General features: G+C 46.4%; 1 protein-coding gene and 1 long non-coding RNA gene across 4 annotated transcripts in view; one reads left to right on the top strand and one right to left on the bottom strand.

Moving 5' to 3' along the window:
• The window catches only part of LOC139046723 (uncharacterized), a 48,469-nt gene extending 40,452 nt beyond the window's left edge, over positions 1-8,017 (top strand). For all 3 annotated transcript variants that reach the window (XR_011511231.1, XR_011511219.1, XR_011511220.1), the window contains one exon: positions 983-8,017. The gene's annotated coding sequence lies outside the window, so the exon portion shown is untranslated. The remainder of the gene's footprint in view (positions 1-982) is intronic.
• The window catches only part of LOC139054442 (uncharacterized), a 33,560-nt gene that overhangs the window by 6,108 nt on the left and 6,653 nt on the right, over positions 1-20,799 (bottom strand). The window lies entirely within an intron of this gene.

Here is a 20,799-nt window from a genome sequence, read left to right as displayed (position 1 = left end):
GCACTGGACTTCCAACACATGCTTAATGGTGGTTCTACTACACCATTTACACCATTTAGCTACTATTCAACTTGCCTGAAACCTGGCTACGTGAACTGCGCAAAGGTGCGGTATTTTCACGCTTTCAGGGCAACGCAGCGTTTTCAGCAGGGGTATGAGAAGAAGACTTAAATATAGGAAACAAATAGTGAACGTGCAAGTAATTCAGTTTGAGATGGATCATCTACTAGACTTTTCAAATATTGAGTAATATTTGCAGTAATGCAATGGATTGCCTGAAGTCAATGCATTGCATGCAGCATTTCAAGGGCACTTGGTTTGTCTCTAAACAAGAACACAAAACAAATCTGCGTTTTTACATGCCAATACCACGATCTGATTATCAGGCATGCCTCTCTCAGTAAAAGTCTCGTCCTGGCTGTCAACACCAATCGAAGGAATTACTATATGCAATGCTAACAGGGTACGGTGACAAAATCAGCATTCATAGCAAGCACAAGGCATGCGCTAAGACCCATTGACCACTGGAAGGCACACAGTTTGCATTGCATACATGTATTCTTGCATGTGGTTCAGAACTGTATGGCAATTTTCACTCAGCTGCTTTCATTAGCCCACAAAAGTTTTATTTAACTATTTACAAAGGCTTTCTACCTACTCAAATAAAAGTACTTGCAACATACTGGCATGGTACCAATTGGCTGGTTCTGGGTGTTAAAATTTTCTTAAATGTGTAAGCATCTCTATGCTTACCAAACGTCCATCACGCAAGATAAAAATGTGGGCCGATCCCAGAGATAGTGCAATACTGGGCCAACTCACGGCGGAGCTGAACAGCCTTCAAGCACTAAACAAAGTGAAAAGTGCACACAATATAGATAGAGCATGCAGCAGCGAGTGGCTTTACCTTTGTTCTGCCTGTCGCTACCACGAGATCGCTCGCAAATCTCTCAGCACACACCGCACCCTGCCCCTTTCGCAGATCGCTTTCAAGATATGGGCCCGCTCTTCAAGGCAAAGCGACGAGAACACGGCGTTCAAGATATGGTCCACGCAACGCATAGTGGTTTGTCGTAGATGGATAAGGCACTAAAGAGCAGTATCAGCTTATAATGATCAGAACGTCATCAGCACACCTGGCGCTGCCGTCTGCAGCAGTCCGTGTTGCTGCGACGCTCCTGTTTATACCGGTCATATTAACTTCCATAACACTTTTTTTTTTGTTCAAGTACTCTAAAGAGCCCAGGAGGCATAGGGGTGGGGGATGTTACGATTGGCTAGCGGGGATAGTGACCTTCTGGCTTCGCTGCAATGAATCGCTTCGTGAAGCCAACAATATGCCCCCTTCGAATAGCCCTTCGGAGCCAGTAAGGCTAGACACGTTTGGCGGACAGGATTGTTAGCTGGTTCGCTGTCACCTTCAGGGACCAATTGGAGCAAGAAAACTCCTGGAAATGTTTGTTCTATGGCGTTCTCCCATGTACTCTGGTAAAAGTCACAGTCATGACAGATTCAGCAGCTAACTGCAGAGTCAGCTCAGGAACCAAGACGTGCCAGCTTGAGTCAAACGTGACAACACCTGTCTATGAGGCCCCACTCATTTTGGTGTGTTCAGTAAAACAAAAGTGCAAGAGAGTGTGTGAACCTTCGCCCTCAAAGGCGGGTACTTCGACGACTTTGGACGCTTTGGTTGGATGAAGGTTGGATGGCAGCTTTTCCTGGCCTAGGGATCTAGTAAGGACAGAGAGTGTTTAAGCAGACATTTTCGGCTGTTCAGTGTGCATCTCAGTCATGCTAGACTGATCAGATGTAATGTTCTCCACTCTTCATGTAGATATTGTAAATAAATCCCCTACTCCTCATTCTTAACGAGAACAAGTTCCTCCCTTCAACAACATCCTTAGCATGAATGAGTCGAACAATGGTATGGGCCAGGTACCCTTTTCATGGCAGACACCAACTCTTACAGGGATTACAATGAAAGGAGCAAAAAATACCAAAAGTACACAACTAAACAAGAAATATGAATTGGAACAACATGAATTAGTGCAAAAAAATGACTTATTACAGGGTATATACAATGTGTGAAAAAAACATAGTGATGACAAGGGTCAAGGTTCCTAAAATACTTATCACAATGAGCTGTTTCACATTACAAAACAATGGAAAAAAATTTAAGTATAGATTACTAAACAGGAAAGCAAAATTGCATATTAAATAAGAACATCAAGAAATGCAACTGGAACAGAACAGCAAGGTAAGAGGTAGTTCAGATTTCTAGGAACAACTTCAAATTATGTACAAATGAGTCGTGTCAGATAGCGAGGAGGAGAGGTGAGTGGAAAAACGGATTAGTGTGGGCGAAGATGGGTGCGATTTTAAGCTGGTGATCAAGCCGTCAAGACACACGTCACAAGCTAGTCTGATATTTAGAGTAACGTGGCATAACCGGTTGGAGTAAATGAAAGAAGGACAATAGTGTCAGAAGCCTGCGTATATTGAGAGGAGCTAAATTAATTTGATATTTGATTTCCGTAACTCTAGATGTATGCGAGTAGTTTCTTGTGATGAAGCGAGCAACCTTATTTTGCAAAAGACTAGAGTTTGTGCTCGAGGTAGGCCTCGACACAAACTAGAGTCAGCGTCAATTAAGTAATTAATTAAGACACAAACTAGAGTCAGAGTCAATTAAGTAAGCGAGAAATTTTGTCTTGGAGTTAGCCGAGTGCAAATAGTGCCTTATGAAGCCAAGAGATGTGGTTGCTTTAGTAGAGTTTGCCGTTTTTACACTCTGCTAAGCAGCTGAGCGGAGCGGATGCGCGAATGCACATGCGCCCTCCGCTTAGCTGCAAGCGGGCTGGCGGAGTCAGAAACACGGTCCGCTTACAAGCTGCCTGAACAGAAGGTTGCTGCCATTTTTTCCTAGCAAGGTGGTCGATGCACACACCCACTCTGGCTTGTGCATCGAGGCACCTTGCCTGCCTTGCTCTTTACAAGATAGATTTGCACAGATGAAGACTTATGTCTGCTAGAAGGTGCGCATGCTGACCCATTTCAAAACCTCGCAGCGCGGGAGTATGTGATGCACGCTGTGCAGCATGTTAGCATGAGAAAGTACCAGATTGGATGCAAAATGCAAGCTCGCTGGCTATCACGTGGCATTCCCCAAGATGGGGCTTTATTTTCCACTCGATAAAATGGACCGGTAACACATTACAAGTTCATGTTTAGATGCTTTATGGACAAATAAGCTATATGTATTCGTTTTACTTATAAAAGTTTTACTTATAGGTGCTTTTATTTTGTTTCATTACCCTGAATTCGGCCAGAAGGCACTGCAAATACGAAAGGAACATCAAGCGGAAAGCCAGAGAAGCCGAGATAATCTCGTGGGTGGCGGCAATGGAAAATAAACCTGCTACGAGTAACTACTGAAGAGGAAATAAGGATATCGGGAAAGAAACAATCTATTATAACTCAAAGGGAAGTTTATTACTTTCTGAAACGAGCTCAGGATGCCTTAGAACACGCACTTATACAGCAAAATATAAGAAGGAAGAAGCATGTGCTTGCTGCGGTAAAGCTAGGGAAACAATAGAGCATGCTTTACTAGAATGTGAAATATCTCCCCAGCAGTAGATTTAGGCACCACTGGCCTATACACCATTAATAAAATATATCCAGAGAGGGAGATTAAGATGGACTGCAATGATTGTAATGGCATCATTGGAATCGGACATATGCTGGCGGGGTGTCCTGCGACTCTCCCCAACCTCGTTGAAGAATGGACACAGTGGGAGAGAAGGATACAAAGCGCATTGTTTCAGGACCAACTAAGGGCAGTCCAGGGGGCCCATGATGTCGCCGAAAGGCTTGGCCTGACAGTGCCAACGTGGGAGCGGCCCGCCTTGGCTTGAGAAGTCAAGCCTCTGGACCTCATTATAATAAAAGTTTTCACACACACACACACCATTGGCCTGCTTGAAGCCCTTGGGTTCAGCAAGAGCAGGGGGAAAGTAAAAATGTATGCAGAAAAGATTGGTAAGCAGCGAATGGAAGATTGGTGGACAAAAAGTAGGGAAACAACAAACAACAGAGGCTTGCAAAGACAAAGTTCAGAAAGTTTGGTTATGGGAAGTCATCGTGGGTTTTTTTTTTATTTGTTAACATAGGTCGAACATTAGGCAATACAAGAGCTTCATGGCGCAACCCACACCTCTTTTCAAAGGGGACACTCGTAGCACCTATCCATCCATCCCTCTGCTCCGCTAGGCTAGACATACAACTAAAACGTGCAATCACCCACCACTCCACCATGTGGCTAAGCAGGGAAACTTGGAGCGGGGAGAACTGTAAAGACACTAAACTAAAACATTCTAGTGAAAATCACATCTACGCAAATGTTCCATGACAGATCGAATGACAAATGAACACCCAGATATTGTGAATACCAAGGCTACGGGCATGTTTTATAATTTTGTAATTACATAACACGGGTTTAGCTGTAGTCCTGAATCTGATGGCTTTTGTAATATTAATGTTGATTTCCGCTTGCTTACTGCCCCACTTACAGAGATTGTCTAGGTAAGATAGAAGGTAGCAGGTATCCTCAGGGTTACTAGATCACGCAATCATCAGCAAATAGTCTATGACCATAAACGCCTACCATTACTAATATTGTTAATGTAATCTAAAAACAAAATAGGCCTGAGCATGGAACCTTGCGGTACTCCAGATTTGACATGATTTAATGGAGACAAATGGTCATTGATGAAAACTGATTGCTACCGGTTAGTTAAAAAGTTGGTAGTCCACCTAGTTATTCTCACATGTATGTTAAGATCTGTCAGTTTATGAATAAGCCACAATTGAGGAACCTTGCCAAAAGCCTTCGCAAAGTCCACAGATATTACATTGATTCGATAAAAAAGATAATCAATCGTGTAAAAGTCCATGCCGATTGATAAAGAAAAAAGTTTTGTTCTGTAAGAAACTTCATTAGAGCAGATGAAATGATGAGTTTGCAGTACATGCTGGTAAAGAAATTAGTCTGTAATTTGATGGGTTAGACGAATCACCAGATTTAAATATGAGAATTATGCAAGCTGCTTTCCAATCATTTGGGACGCATCCCGTGTCAATACATTGCTGAAAAAGCTTGGCTAAAATGCGACATATTGCAGGTTTGGATATCTTAAGAAGTTTAGGGCAGATGCCATCACAACCAGGAGCAGAGTTAGTTGGAAGACAATCGATACAGGACTGTACTACTTCAGAAGCGATATTAATGTTGTGCATGCTTGAATGCAAAATAGGGGCCTGAAAGCTTCTAGGTACACCAGTCTCATCTGTGAAAACGGATGAAAAAAACTTGAATTCAATAGCAACACGTGCCGGAGAAAGAATGTTACCATCCTTAGATAACGGTACCGTCAAGTTCGATAATTTGGGTTTCCTAAATTTTTGTGTCATTGCTAAGCATGTCTGAAATGTCATGGTTGAAAAATTTATCTTTGGCTGTTGTTGTTACAGTCCTGCATAAGTGTGCGAGCTCACGATAGGGCCTCCAATCTTCCACAGATGCTCATAGTTTAGCTCTGCAATATAATGGTTTCACATGCGTCACAAACCAAGTGCTTTCTGTGCAGGCTGTTATTTTGAATTTTGGAATATGCTTTGCTTTTAAGTGTGATCAGCCCATCATGAAGTACCCAGTTTGTGGCCGTATCCTTGAAAAGGGGTTGATAATGACATTCGGCTGCGTGGAGATGAGCAAGTGGTACAATGCTTAAGCGTACTTAAGTCCCAGAGGAGTTTCTGCATGAATTTTTCAATTGTTTTTGAAGGTTTCTTACCTATTCAAAGGAAAGTGTTTGCAACATACTGATGTGGTACTAATTGGCTGCTGCTGGCTGTTGGCCTTGGTATCTTCCTTTGCTGTTGAGCAGCATTTACTGAGTGCACAGTAATAATGAGCTGCACCAAATGGCTACACATTACTGCTGTACTACTCCAACTATTCCAAAAGGACCAATTTTTCTGCTCCAAAATGCACCACGACTACTTATTTCCTAGTCCAAATCCTTAACTGACTAGGCCACCACTGCATGCTGACACACCACCCACTGTGGGTGTGGGCTGTATTAGCCAAGTCTCAGTAAGACAAAAATAACTGTGGCACTGTTCTTTTTGAGCTTTGTTACTTAATGAAAAGGCTTTGAATTCAGGCCACCAGTGCTGCAATAAAGTATTCCTATTCCAGCCGCCCCACTTGTTAAGAGCTGCATGCCACCTGCATTACTGCTGGGCCAGTCACTTGAAATCGGTGGACTATAAGGTTAGAGTAGAATCAAACAGAAGAATTTTTTTCATATACTGGCTTTGGACGTCCCCAAATTTTTGGGATGGGCCTGCTATAAATTTTACGTATTCATAACATAGGAAGGTTATGACGACATGTAACCCAGGCAGGCAATGCTTTTGGAAACGAACTTTAAACTTTGCCACTCCGACAGTGGTGAATAGAGTGATCTGTTGTCATGTTTAGCAGTACTACTTGCATCTGACCGCTGGATGTATTGTGTCACTGTTCATTATTTATTACATGTGCTTATACCATGTGCTCCAAAAAGATGTTCCAATCATTGGTGCAATCTACTAATACCAGCTACGTACTTTCGCAATGTCTCTGTAGGCATCTCTTTAAATCTTTTTATGTCTAACACGATACACAAGGACTCCCCTGTAATCACTGACACAGAAATAGTACAGTGTAGTTCTACAACAAATGTGCTTAACTCATATTGGTGACAACAAATAGTTTAACATTGGTGCTGTCATAGGTCTGGTTTGCGATTACAGCCGACGTCTTGTGGTTGATTAAAGGAGTTCTTTAACAGCAAGGTCCAGCATTACCAGAGCCTGATGGCTTGTAGACCCACCATGTTGTATTAGTGGTTTGGGTGTTGCGCTGCGAAAGTGAGGTTGTGGTATCACATCTCGGTCGTGGAGGCCACATTTCGACGGGGTTCGATGAGGTAAAAATGCAATGCCCGTGTACCGTACGTTGAATGCACGTTAACGAATCCCGCGAGGTGAAAATTAATCCGCAGTTCACCGCTACAGTGTGCCTCATCAGATCTTGGCTTTGGCACGTGAAGTGTCAAAATTTGAATGTTTTATTAACCGCAGGTACGGTGGCTGCCTAGTTCCTGCGTCATTTTAGATGACCTTTATCGTTAATTTCTACCTCCGTTTCCTCTGTTTGGGCTCCCTGGGACTAGGCCATAGTGGCTATGGCTAGACGCACCAATGAAAAAAATCTACGAGTCCAGAAGCGTTGCAAATTTCGGTTCCTTAAAGTCAACTTTGCCATCATACACTGCGGTGAAGTATACCACGAATGCAAAGGGGCCACTGTGAGGGGACACAGCACGAATTCCTTCATTATACACATGCATTCCAATTTTCTGTCACAGTATGAGCACGGAGACAACTAATAATCAGAACTTTATTTCTAAGAAGTCGTTACAATTTGTTGGGGTCTGTCAAGCGAGAAGCTGTTGCAAACAGCTTGAAAGTGCTTGACAGCACAGCAGTCAGTGTAGAAGAAAATAAAGCACGCATATAATTATATATTATATATTGACACGTGTATACATACATTTATCGGGCGACCACGTTTCGCCGCCTAACAAATCTTATCGCACAGCGCGGCATGCGCCTGCATGTATCCGAAGTTTCTGGAAAGTTATCGATGCTTCTATCCGCTGTCTGTTGTCGCTGAACCTTGTGTTATCTGATTTCATCGCGTGACGCGAATGGTGTAGAACTTTGTGGAAGGCACACGAGCCCCAACAAGTCTGGAACATTCGATGACTACTGTATAAAAGCTGACACGCTGGACCAGCTGATCAGATTTTCGACGATTGCCGACTGTGTTCGCTGCTATCATTGTGCTTTAAGTGTAGGCTGTTTTGTGTGCACAGGTTCACCCAATAAAAGCTAGTTTTGTCTTTCACAGTACTGCTGCTGTGTTCTTTAACATCACTACCACGTGACAATATAGTGATATACTACATACTATATTAGCTCGTGCTTAACAATGGTAATTGCACAGTTATAAAATAGTAAAGAGGGGTGGACAGTGCAACTGTATGTCCCAACCGAAACTAACATGAACACTGTGTGTACAATATATATATACATATATACACTGTGTTCATGTTATGTCATGTTCATGTGTGTGTGTGTGTGTGTGTGTATATATATATATATATATATATATATATATATACATATAGAGAGAGAGAGAGAGAAAGAACAGCGCATTAGTAACTTCCAGTGACAGATATCCATACATTTGTTCCCGCGTGCAGGCATCATGTAATGAATGATTCTAGACCAAAAATTATTTCGCGTTTCCGGATAAAGACATGAACATTAATAATGCCTTGGTTTTCATACTTATTTAGAAGTTAAGGAACATTACAGGTTAGCGATTGCATTAGATAAATTGTTAGCCTTTTTGGCACGAGCCATCTATCCTGGCTGTAGTCCCGACAGTAATTTTACAAGTGAAGAGACTTTGTTAGAGGAAAAAATATGAATACAGTAAAGGAAGGCCATTCACATCTGGCAGTTTGAAAAGTGGTGATGTTGTGTGGAGGTATGGAATGTTAGAAATAATTCCGACGAGCACGTTTCTGAAGAAAAAGCTTGTGTTAGTGTTCACGGTGGTGCCCCACACACGCATGCAGTAGTTAATGTGAGACGCAAATAGTGCTGGGTAAATTTGTAATTTCAACTGTTCTGGAAAGAAATAATATTTTTAAGGCTGTTGTGGCTGGACCATCCCAATGAAGTGGAAAGGAGCGCATTCGCTTTAGGAATGACATCGCAAGCCTCCAGACCAGAGACAAACAGGCTGGTATCATCCACATATAGAATGGTTGTTGCCTCGGTTTCTGCGAGGGTTCATCGAGCAATAAGGTTCCCAAAGAGCTCCAGCCCCACGGGAAGGTGCGAGGTGAAGTCCGGCAACACTCATGCACGCGGCTGTTCCCCCACTCTCCATTCCCCCCAGCTGCACTTTGCTTCGCTGCACCGCTCATTCTTGGCTCAGCAGCCGTCCGACATGGAGGTTCCCATTGTTGATCCCGCCAAGTACGAGATTCGTTCCGTAATTCGCTTTTTGCACGCCAAAGTGACTCCACCCGTGGATATTCATCATCAGTTGACAGAGGTGTATGGCGACAAGTGCATGTCCGTTCAACACGTCCGAAAGTGGTTCAGGGAGTTTAGTGCTGGTTGAAAGAAAGTCCACGATGAAGAACAGAGTGGAAGACCGTCAGTTTCGAAGGTGGTTATCAAGATGGCCCAACGCAAAATGCTTCAATCGAGGAGGATCAACATCCGTGAACTTATTGCTCAAATTCCTGGAAGTTCTTACGGTACAGTGGAAAAAGCTTTGACTAAAGTATTGGGGTATCAGAAGTGTTGTGCTCAATGGATACCGCAGCTATTGACATCAGACTACGAGGAGAAACGCCTTGACTGTGCTCGCCAGTTTCTTCAAAATTGTCAAGATGATAAGGAAGGATTGTTGGACTCCATTTTTATGGGAGACAAAAAGTGGGTGTTTCATTTCACTCCTAATATGAAATAAAAATCCAAAGAGTGGCGTCACCCAGAGTCACCAGTCGCAAAGAAGTTCAAGCTCCTTCTGCTGGCAAAGTCATGGCCACTGTTTTTTGGGATCATAAGGGGGTACTGCTGATCGATTTAATGGAACGTGGGACAACAATGAACTCTGAGAGCTATTGTGCAACACTATGAAAACTCGGGCAAGCTATCCAGAACTGCCGGCGAGAACGACTGGCAGCCAGTGTAACACTGCTTCACGACAACGCTTGACCTGACATCTCCTGTCAAACCCAGGAACTTTTGACAAACTTTGGGTCGACTGTCATGCCCCACCCACCGTACAGTCCGGACCTCGCACCTAGTGATTATCACTTGTTCCCCAAGCTAAAGGAACATTTGAGTGGCCAACGCTTCCGGAGCGATGAAGAAGTCGGAAGAGGTGAAATGCTTCCTCAACGGGTCGGCGGCAGACTTCTATGACACTGGGATACAGAAATTGGAGCACTGTATACAAAAATGCGTAGAAAAAGATGCCGATTATGTAAGTTTCATCTTTCCAATAATGTAAATTTCTATGAGAATAAACAATGTTGTCTTTTTCTAAAACTGATGGGAACCTTATTTCTGGATCAACCCTCGTATGTCTATCATGTCATTAACGTAAATGTCGAAGGGGACCTAAAATGCTGCCCTGTGGGACACCGAACAATATTGCCCTGTCGGAGGAAATACTATTTCCAATGACAATGTATTGCCTGCAATCAAGCAGATACGAACACAACAAAATGTGTCATTCCGTGTACACCGTTGGCAGTCAACTCTGTTAATAGAATCTTGTGTTGCATTGTCAAAAGCCTTGCTGTAGTCAATAAATATCCGGACTACTAGGTTTCATTTTTCTAGCTTCTTGATTAACACCTGCTGAACAAGCAGTGCAGTTTCGGTAGAGCAGGTCATCAAAGCTGTTTCTCCATCGCCAGGGTTCGTGTCATGCTCTCCAACCATGATTCCTCGCTCCTTTGTGCCCTCCAGAGGGGCATGGTCATGGACCCCCAAACAAGGGGCTTAAATCACCACAGCAATTAAACTGCAATTTTTCGCTTTTAATATGCTTCAATGCAATACACTGCATAAGCTTCCTTGCTTAACTCAACTGTAATGCGGCAGAGGTGATTTTAGGAACACTTTCTAGACATACCAAACATTATGTGCATTCTGGTCGGAACTACACCTAACTTAACATTCCGACACGTCGACATATGGATGGCCCTTGTGCAGTTTAAGAGCACGAATACGCATGCTGGTTGTGGCTTGAGGAAATGTGATTGCTTAAACAAGTTTCAATGCCAATGCCCTAGACTGAGCTTCACCACAATGCAGTTGTGTTATGCACTGGAGCTTCCGTTATGTATTGCGGTCCATCACTGCAGCAACGTCAGAACCAGCTTTGAATGGGTGTCAGGTGAGTTATTAGATGTCTCGGTGTTCATACTGTGACAGATGACGGCACATGTGCGCATGTATAGTCGGGAACATGTGCAAGGCTGTGTTGCAGTCTCGTATACGGAGCTTGCAAGATGGGCGAAGCAAGGGCCCAAATCACCACAACCCTGCCGGAAATAGCTCTAAATCCCTGCCTGTACACTTCTTAGGGTCTCGGTGCTTTTACCGTAACCGGAGATTGCACATATAATAGTATATTTTCAAAACTGAGCTCATTGGAACATCTTCCTGTTCATGCTACGCACACAAAAATGAGGAAAAAGAGAAAATTATGCAGATCCCACACCCTGTGGGAATTGATGTAAGTGAAGCTTTCCATGCTGGATGCTCTGATTGATGATAATTAGCAGTGTTGACGGCTAAAGCTTAATTTCTTCAACATTTAGGCTAACATGAGATTGGTGAATTGATGTTAAACGTTACCTTGTGGGCACCACTGCTGTTTGCCTGCGTAATAGGCAGAACACACAGGGAGAGGGGTGTTTGCATGAGGCATTTTAGTGGGCCATATCTTATAACCCCTGAGAGGGTTGAGTGTTGTCATTTCCTCATATGGCACATCGCGTTATGGCAGAAGTATTAAACTTGAATTGGATTATGGGGCTGTACGTGCCAAAACGACACTCAGATTATGAAGCACGGCATAGTGGCAGACTCCAGATTAATTTTGACACCGTGATGTTCTTCAATGTGTCCCAAAATCTAAGTGCACATGGGTTTTCTATTTCGCCCCCGTCGAGATGTGGCTCCCACGATTGGGATCAAATCCATGACCTCTCGCAATGCCATAGCAGCAAAGCTAATGCGGCAGGCACAGAAGTGTTGATTTGACGGTCAACCACTTCTGTAGTGTTTCCTGGACGCTGCGGTGCATTTTAATTAATGCGGCTCTGCTTCTGCACGCCCTGTGCGAGTTGCCCGCTTGACATATTTGCATGGTGTTTATTTTTTCAGAAATAGCAGCAACATATTGCACTGTGCCTTGAACATAAGCACCCCACAACCGCTGTTGTATGTTAGTGGAGTTTCCTTGCCTTCTCATGTCACTTCCCCCATCTTATACGGGAACTGCCTCTTCTCCTCCCTCTTCTCTCTACAGTTCTATCTGTGTCCCCTCTCGCCTCGCACGTAAGCACTGCAGTTTCTTCTGTGCTTCCGAAAGGAGTCACGGATAATTGCAGCTGTCAGGTGGCTAATGTGACAACGGCCAGGGAGCTCCAGAGGGCATTGTGCACATTCGATGCAGTGGGGTGAAAACAAGCTTCTCCCATCTCCTTTCCTCTCTTACTTGTGCCTGTCATGTATATACACACTCTGAACACCCCCCTTCCCGACGTGGCATGTGTGACATTAGCAGCTGGAGTGGGAAAGTCAAAGGAAGAGACACATGCGTAAAGGATTCTATGCTTACCCAATGAGGAAACCCATCCGTCACGTAAGATGATTGCTTTCAAGATAAGGCCGGCATGAGCGAGCGAATTGTAAGATCGGGCCTGCGCAGCCGCGCCATAAGCAGCGGCCGCTGATGTACAGTTGATAATGGTTTGCATCGAGAGGAGGCAGCATCATTGACCACATCTACGTATGACGTCTACCTAACGTGACACTGTTCAATTACGTCACGTAGAACAGCACGCATTGGCCAGTGCTCATCTTCCATGAAGCAGCAACATCATCCAAACGCACCATGATATAAAAGGAGTGAACAGTGCTACTACTGGCCTCTGCTTCATACTCATGCTGGTCTTGGTTTAACATTTTGGTGTTGCATCTGCGCTTCTCCATTTCATGATTTTTTCGTGGCATTTCTCGCAATTATATGAAACGCAGCAGCATATGATGACAAAACAGTAGGTGATCAGTAGCAAATGCTTATGCATCATTTAGATAACTCCGACAGGATACTCTGCATGTAATTTTATCTTTTTCCACTTTCAGTATGCTTCAGCGCTATGGTATGCTTGACCGCGTAACCTTGCTATGTCCAGTGTTTGTGACCCTTTCCCACTGTTGGTATACTTCATCACAATGCTAAGTGCATAGTTGAATGCGTAACACCACTGTATTGGGATGAAGCTAACTTATGGGTCTGACATTAGACAGCTTTAATTTAGCGTACGCAGCTGTAGCGTATGCCATAGTATATATAGCGTATGCTAATCAGCACACATTTTTTTTAGTTTTAGTTGGCCTGTGAGATGTTCAGATCTCAGAGGCCATGTGCCATCATTGCGGCTATCTCCCGACTGTAGCTATAGGTGGTGCTAACATGTCGGATGTTTCTTTCGTTAGGCTTCGACTCACTCGAAACGAGAAGCGATCTCGAAAACACTACAAGGTTATCCATAATACTCTGTCATCGTAGCAGCCTGAGACTAAGCGAAAGCCATTTACACAGTCAGTTGCTAAGAACGAAGTCCATATACAAAAGCAACGCCAAATTCAATTCGAAGCTGGCAGCCGGGGCCGCCGCCATGTTTCACACAAATTCCGCAAACCACACAAAGACGCTAATGCTAAATCTGAGAAATAGTGCGTGTACGCTATATGCAATGGGTCGTTTAGCGTTCTGCGCATGCGCAGTGATGTACGCTAAACTAAAACTGTCTATTATGCAGCACATTTTAGATGCTTGCTGGTTTTAAAGTCCGAAAGCTGAGATACAACAGCGTCACACACTATCACGTGAGGAAAACGAACCGCTGCATGCAGCAAGTAGCGTCAGCATAAGCACTAGATTACAATCGAACAGCTCTACAATGAAGACCACAATTAATTTGCCTGTGAAACAAAGAAACTTATGCGTCCCTGGCGGCTGATTTATGTTTATAAAACGAATGCCGCAGCAGTGCCACCACTGCCCCGCGAAGATGTCACCAGGGTAAGCTGTGCCCTAGCGCTAACAGCAGTGTATTTGAAGAGCGTGCTGATATTACTAGTTCCGTTGCTCTGCCCCAGGATTCACTCACCTCATATGCTACTTGTAACGGACCAACGGCTGACGAATGCATGGATAGGCCGCATATGTCAACGAAGGCGACCAAAAATTTTGTAGCAAGGGAGGCTTAGGGGCACTAGACAATCGGGGGCTTAGCTTTGCATGGTTCCTGCATTTGCTTGGAGAGCAAGCTGGGAACCTCAATGGAGCACAGCGTGGCTACAGTAGAACATGCTGTCAAGGATATTTTGCAGAGAAAGATTAGCGGTCTATTTCATTAAGTCTCTCTTGAATTCTTGTTAAAGATTTTCTTTTGTTGAAAGTGCTTAGCTATTGTGAGCAGTGAGCTGCGCAACCTTTAAAACAAAGTGACCTGCATAGCGAAGGATTTTGAAGGTGCGAGCACTTTGTTAAAAAGGCTTTGACAACATAGATACATTCAGAGCAGCACTTTCTGCCCTTTAGCCCATGCAGAATTTGTAGGTCCTATTTGCGCCACCAGGATCTGCCAATGTACTGCAGTGAAGCCTTTAATATGTGTCCCAATGTCCAATGCTGCGGAGTTCAATATATCCATTTACTGTCTGAGCAAGTTTGATGTATGAAGTTTCATATACATGTAGTTCTCTTGGTGATTCACCACCTGTTATTTAAGCAATAATTCTATTTATAATTGTTTCATACAACAAGGTTCAATTGTAATGAATTATTGCTATATGACATTCTTCCCATTATTATAACTAGTACTCTCAAGCTTCGAACCTCCCAGCTTCCTCATACAGTTGGCCAATGTGACAGTACACCTGACACAACAAGCCATGTCGTACACTTACTCTGTGCATATTCACAGCCCATGCAAGCTTGTGCTGAAAGCTTGTTGCTGCTTGCAGAGGTAAACATTTCACTTGACTGTTGTAATGATCTCGCTGACTATGTGACAGAATAAACAGTTACTCCACAATAAAACATAGTATGAGGCCATTTTGTAAACACGAGTTTGAAGTAAAACTGTGCCATGCATCGTCGAAAAAGGAAAACAACATTACAGGGATGAGCATAGTTATCGTGGGCTTGTCTCTATAGCTTTTATGTCTTGCTTTGTCCACATTATGCTGCACAGTTTTAGTTGAAGCGGTTATTGGCTGGCAGACGTCTTCCCATCATGTTACTACGAGTTTTGATGAAAGCAGTCTTGGCTAGCCTCTCTAGCCCTGGTTCTCTGGCTTAGGTGCTGGTGCCTCCAGTAGTTCAGATTTGAATGGGTGCAAATTAATTTTCCCTCTCAGTGAAATCAGGGGAGGCGCTGCGATCGCCGAGGAGTGTAGACGTGCTCGCGTCGGCTCTGTGTTCGTGAAATGATTTTGCAGCATTTTCTTGCGAATTGTGGCCTAATTTTTACACCAGTCGATCCGTGAAGATACCAGGACTCCGTAGACGCCTCATTTTCAGGTGGAACACTCGATTTCCCTGTGCTACGGACATTTTCCTGTGCTGCGAAAGTTTTTGTGAATCGCCCACGCCGCCGCCGCACGTGCACGCCGGGCGCACCGGATGTGCGGCGCGCACTCGAGCGAGTTCCGTATCGCCGATCAAGTTTCTCTGCCCCAGCAACGAGCATGGAGCTCGAAGTGGCCGCCGAGACGGGCTGGCGAACAACTCGCCTTCGCCAACCGGCGAAGCTGAGGGACGACTCTTCACCCCAAAATGACTCTACCCAAACCTCAAGCACTCGTTCTCGTTCCAAGACCAGGCCACCAGTCAAGGCACAAGTTCTAAAGGCTGGACGCATGCCTCCGCTACCTTCCAACCAAATCAAAATTATCATTCGCCCCAAGGGAGCCCTCAACATTGCCAAAATTGGTAGTCCTACCGTGACTACAGCCGTTCTCCAAGCCGCACAGCTCAGCCCAGCAGATATTCAGCAAGACACGGTGTGCCCCAACACCCAACAAAACATTGTCGTTGTAAGTACGCCAAGTCTGCAGAACGCCGACCGGTATGTCTGCATAAAATCAATTCAAGTCAATGGGGTCACGCACGATGTTAACGCGTATGAGACGGCCGCCGAGGACACCACGAAGGGAGTCATCTGCGGAATCCCCCTCTCCGATACCCCACAGCAAGTCAACGCCAATATCATCAATACCCACAACCCCCTCGCACTAGCCGCAAAATGCATTGGAACAACAACCACCGTTGTTATCGCCTTCAGTGGCCCCGACGTGCCAAATCTGGTCTGTTACGGAGCTACCTTAATCCCATGCTCATTATTCCGCAAGCAAATAGAAATTTGCTACCAATGCGGCCGCCTCGGACATCGCATGGATGTCTGCCCTTTTCCCAATAACAAGATCTGCAGAGGTTGTGGAGTCCGCAACCCACCTCCCGATCACACGTGTAACCCCAAATGGTCACTGTGCGGCGGCCCTCATCTTACAGCGGACAAATCGTGTACGGCTCGCTGCAAGACACCATACGTTATTCGCAAGCGCGTTGGGGAACGCCGAGCTGCAATGCAAGCCACCCTTCAAGAAAGCGACTTCCCGCCCTTGAACTCCAAGCCCCGCTCCAGATCTCGGACTCCATCACGCTCGAGGCAACATTGTTCCCGGACCCCTTCACGTTCGAGACAGCGCCGTTCCCGATCCAGATCTACCTATACCCCACCCGCCAAGTCTCCTACTAACAAGGTGAGCTTTGCAGAAGCCCTTAAGGGCACCTCGCGAGAGGGTCGCAACACACCTTCTCCACAGTCCACGAGCACCAATGATAACGCAGAAATAGCTCACCTCAAAAAAGAAAATGCCATTATGCGCGACCTAATTCACAAGCTCTCGCAAGAGGTTCGCGATCTTAAACAATCCAAGACACCTGCTCCTACACCACCCACCAAAGCGTCCCACTCCTCTAGCCACGACGCTCTACTGACACCAGCCCCCAAAAAGCGGGCCCTCCAAGAGGGAGCCACAGGCCAAGTGCGCTCAGAGGTTAAGGACATGCTAGTCTCACTTCAAAGCACGATGACCGCACTCCAGAACGCAGTCAAATCCATGCAACACGCCGTTCTCGCACTGGCACAGCGCGTCACAAACATTGAAACCCACGTACAAACTCTCCCCGTGCCCGCTCATCCTACCCTCCAAACACCCCGCACTGCCCCTGACGGCATCCCCCAATCCCCATCATGGCCCACACTAACAGAGATACACTTATCTGGCAGTGGAACTGCCGAGGCTATCTCCGCAAACAGCCAGTAATCCGTCAACACCTTCGTACCCTCACCCGGCAACCGGACGTCATCATGATTCAGGAAACCCATATCGATTCGGTCACCCTCCCAGGTTACCAACCTTTCATCCCGATACATGCTTCTCGCCGCCTCTGCACTTTCGTCCACAAGAGAATCACCGCCATCGAACACAATCTCCACGACCGAAACATCGAACACCTTCTCGTTGAACTTATCCCCACCAGGAGATGTAAGGAAAGTATTTTTCTCCTTAACGTGTACAGCCATCCCTCTGCCAAAGTTCGAGGCCGTTTTCTCACCCTCTTCCAGAAGGCCCTTAACGTAGCTGGCACCAACCCCCTCGTTATTGGTGGAGACTTCAATCTCCCCCACACGGTATGGGGATATGGCTACTCGACGACGGCGGCTCAAAACCTTTGGAAAGACTCCCAAGACCTCGGCCTCACTTTCATTACAGACCCCACGTTCCCCACACGCCTCGGTAGCTCCACTTCCCGCGACACGACCCCCGACCTGACATTTACCAAGAACGTCACCAACGCTCAATGGAGCAACACACAACATGATCTCAGTAGTGACCATTCCATCATTGCCATACTTATCCCTCGGATAGCTGCAGTTACTGCCAAACCCCGTGAGTTCACTTGGGTTGACTGGGATGCATTTCGCAAGCATCGATCCGCTGACCAGCACGCGGAACGCATAGAGGACATTGATGCATGGACCCGAAATCTCCACTCCGATACCAATGTAGCCACGCGCACCGTTACAACCGATGCCCCCGTCGAGCGCATGGACAGTAGATTGGCCCATCTCCTCGCGGCTAAAACATCCATCCTATCCCGCTGGAAAGGGCAACGTCTCAACAGGCGCCTCCGCGCTAAAATAGCCCTCCTCAATAAGGAAATCGAAGCCCATTGCCTCACTCTGAGCCGTCAGCAGTGGACTGAACTGTGCAATACTGCTGACGGACAGATCCATTGTCCCTCTTCTTGGAAGCTTCTCAAACACCTCCTCGATAGCCAAGCCACCCGCTCTTCCCAACAAGATCGCCTCACTAAACTTCTCTATACAGAAAGGAAGAAACGGCCGCGCCCAAGTCTTAGACTACCTCACCAACAAGTATCTCCCCGTGGGCCCAGTGCAATCTCACGGCTCCTACACCGGGCCCCCAACCCCCCACTGGACGAAGACTTTAGTGTCGCTGAGATCCAAGCCACCCTGCATAAATTAAACAGCCGTTCTGCCCCTGGGCCTGATGGGGTCACTAACAAAGCCCTCCGTAATCTGGATGATGCCTCCATCACCCACCTGACAAATTATATCAATGACTGCTGGCGTAATGGTGCCATTCCGCCGGCCTGGAAAACAGCAAAGGTCATCCTTATTCCCAAACCTGGCAAACCTTCTAGCCTCGATCATCTTCGTCCCATCTCACTAACCTCATGCGTGGGAAAGGTTATGGAGCATGCCTTCCTCACGCAAATCAACACCCATCTGGAAGACACTGCAGCGTATCCTCACTCTGTCATTGGCTTCCGGGCCCACCTGTCGACCCAAGACGCCATGCTACAACTTAAGTACCATATACTAGAAGATAGAACACGTAGTACTAAAGCTATACTCGGCCTCGACCTCGAAAAAGCATTTGACAGCATAGCCCATTTCACCATTCTTGACCGCATCTCACGCCTTAATATCGGTGCGCGCGCTTATAATTACGTCAGAGACTTTCTTTCTAATCGCACGGCCTTCCTTTCGGTGGGGGATCTCCGCTCCGACGCCCAGACTTTGGGCAGCGCGGAAACCCCCCAGGGCTCCGTTATCTCCCCAATGCTTTTTAATCTTGTCATGATCGATCTTGCCAAGGAGTTGCAGCAAGTGGACGGTGTCACCCACACCATATACGCTGACGATATAACCATCTGGGCCCACAAAGGCAGTGACGGCGAAATAGAAACGGCGCTACAATCCGCCATTGAAACAGTCGAGACCTATATCCAAGGCACGGGGCTTCGCTGCTCCCCTGCAAAGTCCGAACTCCTTCTCTACAGGCCTACTCTCCGTGGCCGCCGTCCAAAATACTCCACCGCTAAACGCCATTACGAAGACATTGCGCTTCATCTCACGGATGGCAGCCCCATACCCCTCGTCACCAATATCTGTGTGCTCGGCTTGTTCGTAGAGGCGAACGGAGCGAATGGCATGGCCCTCGCCAAAATCAAGAGAAATACAGCCAACACCATGAGACTTTTGAAGCGGGTCTCCAACCGCCGTGGGGGTATGAAAGAGGAGAATCTGCTCCGGTTAATCCAGTCGTTCGTAATTTGCCACATCACCTACGTTGCTGCGTATCTAAACTGGTACAAGGCTGAACAAACCAAGCTCAACATCCTCCTACGCGGTGTCTATAAACAAGCCCTCGGCCTCCCCGGTTGCACGAGCACTGACCTCCTCCTTCAACTAGGCGTCCATAACACACTGGACGAGCTCATCGAGGCCCAACGTCGCTCTCAGCTGGAGAGACTCACTCTCACAGCCACGGGTCGCCATATCCTCACCTCGCACGGCATCACCTACCACCATCAACACGGCCATAAGCACTAGATCCCCTCCACCATACGAGCTTGGATTCACGCCGATCCTATCCCCAGAAACATGCACCCCAAATACAACCACGCACGTCGCACAGCACGTGCCACGGTTCTCACCAAATCGCTTACTCGCCACGACGGTGTGAGTTTCGTCAACGCTGCCGAATATCCCCACGGTACCCGCTTTGCAGCCGTCACCACGCGTGAAGGGTCACTCCAACATGCTATCAGCCTAGTAACCCCACACGCTGAGGAAGCTGAAGAAGTGGCCATCGCGCTAGCCACCCTAGACCCAACATGCCATACCATCGTCTCTGACTCCCGCTCCGCCGTTATCAACTATATCAACGGCCGTATTTCACACCAAGCCTTGCGCATCTTGCAACAAGAGCCCCGCTCAACCGACCATCAGGTTACACTCGTCTGGCTCATGCAGGCACCGTCCACCCGCACCTCCCCAACCTCAACGAGGTTACCCACTCCCTAGCGCGAGGCCTAGTTGACTGCGCGGGAGAAGGGGAGGCTGCCCCCACCGGTAGGGATCGCCTGACACGCTACAATGATCTTGTGAAGTCCTTCTACTTAGAGCGTAGAACCTTCCCCGGCCCACACAACAAACTATCCCGAGCGCAGGCTACAACTTTCCGCCTGCTACAAACCAATACTTACCCCTCATTACAACTTTATAACAAGATTTACCCAGACATTTACCCCAATCCCACGTGCCATATCTGCAAGACACAGCCAGCCACACTTCCACACATGCTTTGGGACTGTAGGCACCAATACCCCGACACTAACCCCACGACCCTCTCGTCGAGATGGCACGCTGCCCTGCGTAGCCCCAACCTTGACGACCAACTCTGGGC

Source organism: Dermacentor albipictus, chromosome 1, assembly GCF_038994185.2.
Source record: "Dermacentor albipictus isolate Rhodes 1998 colony chromosome 1, USDA_Dalb.pri_finalv2, whole genome shotgun sequence".
NCBI lineage: Eukaryota > Metazoa > Arthropoda > Arachnida > Ixodida > Ixodidae > Dermacentor > Dermacentor albipictus.
Note: the sequence above shows the minus strand (reverse complement) of the source record. Positions and strands in the feature narration are given on the sequence as shown.